The sequence below is a fragment of the Odocoileus virginianus genome, chromosome 11 (genome assembly GCF_023699985.2).
Source record: "Odocoileus virginianus isolate 20LAN1187 ecotype Illinois chromosome 11, Ovbor_1.2, whole genome shotgun sequence".
Lineage (NCBI taxonomy): Eukaryota > Metazoa > Chordata > Mammalia > Artiodactyla > Cervidae > Odocoileus > Odocoileus virginianus.
In genome coordinates, this window is record NC_069684.1 from 31,269,788 (window position 1) to 31,278,069 (window position 8,282).

At 42.7% G+C, this 8,282-nt stretch overlaps 1 long non-coding RNA gene across 2 annotated transcripts; it reads left to right on the forward strand.

Moving 5' to 3' along the window:
* The first annotated feature begins 1,297 nt into the window (after positions 1-1,297).
* Positions 1,298-7,482, forward strand: LOC139037374 (uncharacterized). 2 transcript variants are annotated; one of them, XR_011490149.1, is made up of 3 exons: positions 1,298-1,558; positions 3,427-3,601; positions 7,128-7,482. It is a non-coding gene; the product is annotated as an uncharacterized lncRNA (long non-coding RNA). The 2 variants fall into 2 exon arrangements; XR_011490150.1 differs by lacking the exon at positions 1,298-1,558 and adding an exon at positions 2,619-2,812.
* Positions 7,483-8,282: the final 800 nt, after the last annotated feature.

An 8,282-nucleotide genomic window follows, 5' to 3' on the forward strand; every position in this document is an offset into this window, starting at 1 on the left:
ATATTGGGGTTAGGACTTCAGCATACAAAATTTGCCATTTGTGGAAAATACACTTTAGCACATAACAACCATTTTCAGGCTTGACTTAAAATATCTTGCTTGATCATCCAGCCCTGTCATCCACTGCTGTGGTGAATTCGAAGAATACTATTACAAATGGCACATCTATAAGATGAAAAATGTACTAGGCATGCACAGTTTCATATATATCAGTCTTTATTGGGTTAACCGACAGTGATGTTTTTGTCTTTTTTTTTTTTTTTTTAATGCAGTGCTTAGCCTGCCTGACTTATGGAGATGTACACATCTATAACTCAGAAGCCGTCTGGGTTGAATTACAGATCTGGATGTCCTCAATAATGCAAATGAATATTAAAGCCGTTGGAGTAGATGGAATTAGTCATCCGATGATCATTGCAACAGGAGTGAGGAGAAGAGGGTATTTTGAAAGAGAATGAATGTTCCAGAGTGCCAGGTTCCACTTGAGCAGGACTGAGAATTGAACTTCAGCTTCCACAAAATTCGTGTTTGGCAAGTGCGGCTTCAATGAGGAGACAAGAGTAACAGCCAGATTTCTGACGCTTAAGCTTGGATTGGAAGGTTGAGAGGAAGCCAGAAGAATGGAAGCAACTCATGGCAAAGAGTGATAGCAGAAGGAAGATACTTATGGAAGTGATGGAGAAAAAATGTGAGTCCAGGGGATTTTATTTAAGGTTAAACTTTCTCAACTCAGGATGAAATGTTGATGAAAAGTGGCTTGGTTAAAAACACAGGAGAGTGGGACTAATTAGAGATTAAACTCCTTGAGAAAGTGGAAGTAGAGAGAAAATAAAAGCCAGAGGCTGAGTGGCGGGATTAATTTTAAGCCGGTAAACAACCACTTCCTTCAGTGAATTAAGAGCAGGAACAAAGGGAGAAGAGGGTATGGGTGGGGGAACAGAGTTTGCAGAATTGGCTACAGGAGGGGGGGTTCTTGACCCCTGATCTATTCCACATGTTGCCATCTCGCATCTATTCAGTCCCAGGAACTTGCGTAATGATGATGAGGTGAGGGAGAGGGGGCTGATAAGGGAGGGGGCAGGCGGGAACTGCAGGTCAGGTAAGGAGTCCCAAGATGCCAAGATTTGCATTATCTCCCTGATGTAGGATCATCTATGCTGGGGTCCAGATGAGGAAGTTAAAGAAGTGACACAAACAAGTCATCAGCTCACAGTGGGAATCAGGAGGAACCTTGTCTTCCGAGCTGGATTCTGTGTCTCTAAGCAACCTAACGGGTTGTTGTCTGGTATTCCAGACACTCAGAGGCAGACAGAAGCCAGGAGTGTGAGGCCACCCGAGACTAAATGGCTCCTTCTGCTCCTTCAACCATCACTCATCCCAGATTGAGACCTGTCTGTGGTTCCTCTCCCTCCCTCTCTATCCTCGTTGCCACCACCTGGTCTATCCTCTAGGCCTCTTGCACTTTTAACACTGCTCTGAGAAGAATGAGGGAGGTCTCTGTTTGGGGAGATGACGGAGGAAGGGATGTGATCCAGGTGGACGGCTACTGCCACTGAAGGTAAGGGGCTGTGTGTTTTGCCTGTGAACTGCCAAGACTGTCCCCCCAATCCCTGTTCCCTTTTCATTTTCCTCCCAACCCTTCCAGCTTGACAGAGGGGGTCTCAGGGTATTTATATGCCACAAATGCATCTAAGAGTAGGTATCTACCTGGCTTTGTTCAAGATGGCTGTTATGGACTGAAATATTTGTGTCCCAACAAATTAATAGGTTGATGTCCTAACCCCTGAGAAAGTGGAATTTGCAGATGTAATCTTTGGGAGGTGTTGATGCAAAACTAATCAGTAGATCTAAGAAAGAATTGGAAAATTTTATTTGAGCCAAAATTAAGGATTATAATCTAGGAAGAGCATCTCAGAAAGCTCTGAGAACCATTAGAAGTCAAGAAACTTGTTATACATGTTTTTTGAGACAGAGAGTAAAAAGTGAAGTTGCTCAGTCATGTCCGACTCTTTGAGATGCCACAGACTGTAGCCTACCAGGCTCCTCTGTCCATGGGATTTTCTAGGCAAGAGTACTGGAGTGGGTTGACATTTCCTTCTCCAGAGGGTCTTCCCAACCCAGGGATCAAACCTGGGTCTCCAGCATTGTAAGCAGGTGCTTTACCATCTGAGCCAATCACATATTATTGATAGTTTGCACAATCTAGATCTAAGACTCATTGTGGCTCCTTACAAGATCAAGAAGGAATGTTATATTTTAAGGCATTATCCTTTTTTAAAACTTTTTATTTTGTATTGTGGTATAGCTGATTAACAATGTTGTGTTAGTTGCAGATGAAAGGCAATAGGAGTTTGGGGGAGAATGGATGCATGCATATGTATGGCTGAGTCCTTTGCTATTCATCTGAAAATGTATTAGCTTTTTGGTGCTGGGAGAACATTGCTCTTTATGGAAGAGCAGGTATTTCTGCCAACGTGGGAGTTTGGTCAAGTCTAATGCAGACACCTGATGCACAGTAGAGAGAAGGAAGAAAGGCCGAAGGGCAGAGGAAAAGTTTTAGGTTTAAATTTTTCTTGTTTTGTCATGAAATATGGATTTTATTTCACAGAAATGATGACGTTTAGATGAGATCATGACTGTGGGGTCCCCGTGATGTGAATAGTGCTCTTATTTTTTAAAAAAAAAGACACCAGAGACATGGAGAGACAGCTGGAAGGCAGCCATCTGAAACTAGGAAGAGAGACATCACCAGGGCCAGACCAAGTGGACCCGCATCACGGGCACCCAGCATGCAGAGCTGTGAGAAATACAGGTCTGATGTTTGAGCCACCCACTCTATGGTATTTTGTTATTCTGTTATGGAAGTTTGAGATGACTACTACTATAGTTTAAAATTCTAAAATTATAAATCTAAAGCAAGAGAACTCCCAGTATTTGATTATGTCTTTATTATCTTTCTTATCAGTGGTGGGATTTCAGTGCTTGCAGTGTTACTTTTTCTTTCACTCTATTCCTTTTCTTTTTTTTTTTTTTTTTGCACCCTGCAAATATCCTATCACAAGCATGCGTTTTAAATACAAAAAAAATCAATATTTTCATATACTGTTTAATAACTTAGTAAACAGGGAAAGATTTACCTATACTGAGCATCTAGAGTGGTATTGCTTCTGAAATTGAGCACTAATTTTAGAGCTAAATATGTTGGTAGTTAAGCTGAAAACGAAGATTTTTATATATCATAGAATTTGTCTGATAAAGGGATGCATAAGCATGCTGCTAGAGAGAAACTTGACACTACCTTCCAGAAGAATGACATAAATCCTGATGCAAGATATAAGGGTTAACATAACAAGTGATGTCTGACTATTGCTGTGGGGAAGAAATAAAAATATTTTTCAAATGGACATCGCTTCTATTTCCCTGCAGTGAAAGCTGAGGAGGTGGTGTTATATCAGGACATTTCACACAAATTATAAATGTGTTATAAGCTCCAAGTAAAATGTTTTCTAAAGGTCTAACGTTACCCATGGACGAACCATGAGAAACTAGAAGAATGAACACTTAACACTGACGATCTCTCTGAAAACATCAAAAGCCCCAGGTGAGTAATTTTTAGAGAGAGCTATATATATTGCAGGCAGAAAGTTCTGGAAATTGGCCAAACAGGAAGCAAGCTTCCTCCTCCAGTCTCCACGTGAATAAAGCCAGACAATCAGAGCATTCAAGTCCTCTCAATTTATTCCCCAAGGTTTGCTGAAAGAATTCCAGGGCAGAAAGCTGTGACTTTGACTTCATCCTGGTGGGGTACCCACAGGTACACTGTTCAGGGATACAGGTCTGGGTGTCCAGGCAGAGCTCTTGGGACCTGCTTCCAAAGCAGCATGTTCTTTGTCCTATACTGATGAGATTGCTCAGAAGAGGACCATCCAGGAAGAAGTGGATGCGTGTGGCTGACCAAACCCAACTTGTGCCCCAATTTTTGGACTGAAGAAAGACATGCCTCCTGGGCTTAAATTAATGCAGTTTTCCAGAAGGATTTGAATATTTGTGGATCCCTGAGGAGAACCCTCCCTTCTCCCTTGACTAGAGGGAGGAACTCTGTGAAGAAGTGCAGCAGGAGATTTGGGGCTCATCAGAACTGGGTCATTGTTCTAACTCTTCTCTGTTAGCTGTGTGGCTTTGGGCAAGATTCTTCACTGTTCTTTCTTTCAGTTTTCTCAGAAGTAAAATAGGAGGATGGAACAGTCTGAAGCAAAGGAAAAGATGCAAAGTTGCCAGCACAGTGCCTGTGCATAAAGACTCAATCATTCCATGTTTTTACTGTTGCATGAGAAAGTAGAATTTCCAGCAGCGGGAACCTGGGGCAGTCATGTTTACCAGCTCAAAATGGCCCCAGTAGAGGGTCTCTTGAAAATGTCCAGAGAAGCAGAAGAGGCTGGAAAAACATAGGTTCAAAAACGGTTTCTAGAAATCAACCACTATTGGGTTTATTAGTGACAGGTTTGGACTATGGAATCATGAGGCTATCCTTTGAGTCTGTCTGTGTCGGGTGGGCATTTGGGGTCAATCTAGTAGAGTGATGATGGGATTGAAGAGGCTCATAGATAATTATCTGGAGCTGTGAGAAAATTTCCTTTCATCTGGGATTCACAGCAAACAACCTCCTTAGAGGCCAGAGACTCGACACCCACCCTGTCAAGTCTGAGGGACACAGGACATCTGGAGACAAATAAAACCCCAGGAAAATCTAGTCTTCCTCTCCAAAGCTATAAACCCTGGTTGGAATGGCTGAAGCCAGCGGCTGAACGTTTATTTCTCATTCACTTCTAGCCAAGGAGGTTAGGAGTGGGCGGCAAACTTGAGGAAAATGAAAGGAGAAAGTGAATTCTCTTCTGACAGGATGGAGAAGAAAGATGTGCCCAGGAAAAGATTTATTTCTGCAAGTAAACATAACCCAGAGTATTTTTCTTATAGGTCAAATTCATTTACCAGGGCTGAGAAAACCATTCCCTCTCATTGTCCTTACAACATAAGTTACTCTCAGAACTTCTTTATCAAGACCAGATAAGGATCAGGAAAAATGTGCTGGAAAGAATACAAGATCTTTTGCCTCCAAGTCTGGGAAGTTGTCATCTTCATATGAATGGCTTAAATTGCCTGGCTAATGAGCTTATTCTTAATTTCCTACAACAATGGCAGTTTCCACCAGATTTTATCAGCCCAGAGATGGGACTCATAACAAGATTGTGAACGATCTCTAGTCCATTATTTCTATCAGCACCACTGATTTATTTATTACTCTTGAAGGCATGACTGTTTCTCTAATTTCTCTGGGAGTGGAGAGGGTGAGGGTATGAAAAAACTCCACCAGTGGATTCGATGTCGACTGAGATTTCTTACAGGTTGTCTTTTCTTCATTTCAGCTGATGCCTTCTTAAGCTATAGCAGCAGTGCCATTCTCCCCACTGACAGCCACGTCCACGATGGCAAAACTCTGAGCCTCTCCTTGAAACATTCTTAATCAAAAAATGATTTTGATCATCTTTCTTATATTTTTTAAAGTATCTTTATTTTTTATTTCCTTTTTTTGCCACACTGCATGGCATGTGGGATCTTAGCTCCCCAACCAGAGATCAAACCCAAGCACCTTGCATTGGAAACATGCAATCTTAACCAGTGGACCACCAGGGAAGTCCCTTTCCTTGGGTTTTACATTCAAGCTGTCTTATAAAAGGCTTCCCAGAATCTGCCTGCCAATGAAGAAAACTTGGTTCAATCCCTGGAGAAGGTAATGGCAATCCACTCCAGTATTCTTACCTGGAAAATCCCATGGACAGAGGAGTCTGGCAGGCTACAGTCCATGGGGGTGCAAATAGTCAGATATGACTGAGCATGGATGGACTACTACTGTCTTATAAAAAGTGGTAATGATAATGGTAGCTGTAGAGAAAAGATGACACCAGTGGAAATTAACTCTTGAACTTCCTCAAATCTACATACTTCCTCCATCCTTAGTTACAGCTTTGAATCAGCTTGGAAAAGGGGTTTGCTGTTCACTAACCTATGTTTTCTTAAAATTCCACATATCAAGGCAGTAAAAGCTGGCCAAAGTGGCATCTAGAATTATTTGCACTCAGACACTAAAAGTAACATTCATGATTTTCACTCTGGATAACTTCCTGCCTGTACGGCTGTTGTTTTGTTGTTCAGTTGCTAAGTCATGTTCGACCCTTTGAGACCCCATGGATTGCCACATTCAGGCCCCTCTGTCCTTCACTGTCTCCCAGAGTTTGCTTAAATTCATGTCCACTGAGTCAGTGATGATGCTCTCTCACCATCTCATCCTCTGCTGCCTCCTTCTCCTTTTACCTTCAATCTTTCCTAGAATCGGGGTCTTTTCCAGTTAGTCGTCTCTTTGCATCAGGTAACTAAAGTATTGAAGCTTTAGCGTCAGACCTTTCAATTAAAGTTCAGGATTGAATTCCTTTTGCCTATATACTGAGACCCCTATGACCCCTGGAGATTCCTTCTGGGACTTCTCATTCAAGGATGTGGGGAAGAGGACCTGGTCTAGCTAGATATTTGGATGAAAAAATACACCTTTCGGGTGTACCCTATTCCTTCAAGACTGATCTGACCTCAGCACTCAGGAAGACTCCTTGATTAATCCTACATGGCTTCACCTCTGACCACCCTTGTATACACCCCCACTCTACCCAACATCTAATTTGCTAGCCCAGTATGTCACAATTTGGATACTCCTCAGCACCCAGGCACTTACGAAGTCTGGGTATGGAGTCACCTGAATCCAAGTCCAGGGATTTGGATTGATGTGGGCAGGGATGTGGCTCAGACATCTGCATTTTTAATACTTTCCGTGCAATTCCACTATTGAGCAAGGACGAGACCGCCACAGCTGCGTGTGCTGCATACTAGGATCACTACTACCTCCAGAAATTCTGATTCATGTCATCTGGGTGGAGCTTGCAGGGGGATTTCTAACATCTTCCCAGGTGATTCTGTTACAGAGGTTGTTGGAGAGTCCCCACCTTGGATTTTACCAGTTGTGCAGTTGGGTATTCACATAACATACTATGTCATGAGCAGGCTTGTTTCCCTCTTCCTAGGAAGAGGAAAGCAAGGACTGAAAACTGCAAGGGAAGAGAAAACCCTTCTCCTCTGCCTTCCTAGGTTCTCCAACTGTAAAACAGACTAACACAAGGCAAGGCAACAAAAGAAAAGCAAGCAGACGTTTAATAACACATCCATCACCTATACTCACAGGAGCACCCAGCAATGAGTAACCCAAACGGTGCTTAGAACTTGGGTTTATCGAAAATCTTAGCAGTAAAACAGTGAATTTAGAGAAAAGTGACAAGACAAAGGAAAAGGACTCTGAGTTTCTAAGGTGGCAAATTGTGGGAAACTAAATATATGGGGAATTAATGGAAGTCAAGGCCAGTGAATAAAGTGTGTTGTGTAGATCCCTCTGGCGCTGTCTCTGGTGCTGATCGGGGTCAAGAATTGACTTCAGTGATTAAGGTTTTGTCCTTTCTTAGAGGAGAGAGAACACCTCTAGAGAACACACTCTCTCTAGTAGAGAGAGGAGAAGAACACCTTCACAAATGTAAGTCTTGCTTTTAGGTAAGTACAGGGAAGACAGAGAGCTTTCCTTATATTTGTTCCCCTTCTATTGGCTCAAAATAATCCTTCTGCCAAAGCAGCACAAGTGGGGCTGGCATATTCTGCTTCCCTTCAATATATTCACTGGTTCACCCTTCTTTCCCCAAGATCCCAAGGCAGTGGAATGTCCATACCTACCTAATACTCATCTCCCCTAGGCCAGATCCAGCTTTCAGGGGACCTCGTGCTTATTCAAACTGAGGACGGGTCCTCTTTAAGAAAGAATCACACATTATAGATAGAAATATAGATTTAAGAGCTGTCATGCAGCTGTGAGATGCTCTCAGGTTCATGGTAAATGCAGATATGCTGCCCCCCAGATGGGGAGCTGGTATTTCTAACAGCCTTTGGCTACCTCTGCAGATGGACCTTCTTATTTTGATATGTCTACTGTGTGAGGAACAAGGCTGTTTTCTCCACGTTTAGGGCCTGTTCTCAACCCTGGCATTACACGGGAAGATATTTCTTCTCAAGTCACAAGCAGAGGAGAGCTTGGGAGAAAAGGTCATTTATTCCCCCAGAGCATGAACCCAGCTCAGGGAAAGGCATCAGCCTTAATATATGGAATGCATTTTGCCAAGACCGTGACAGTCATTAGA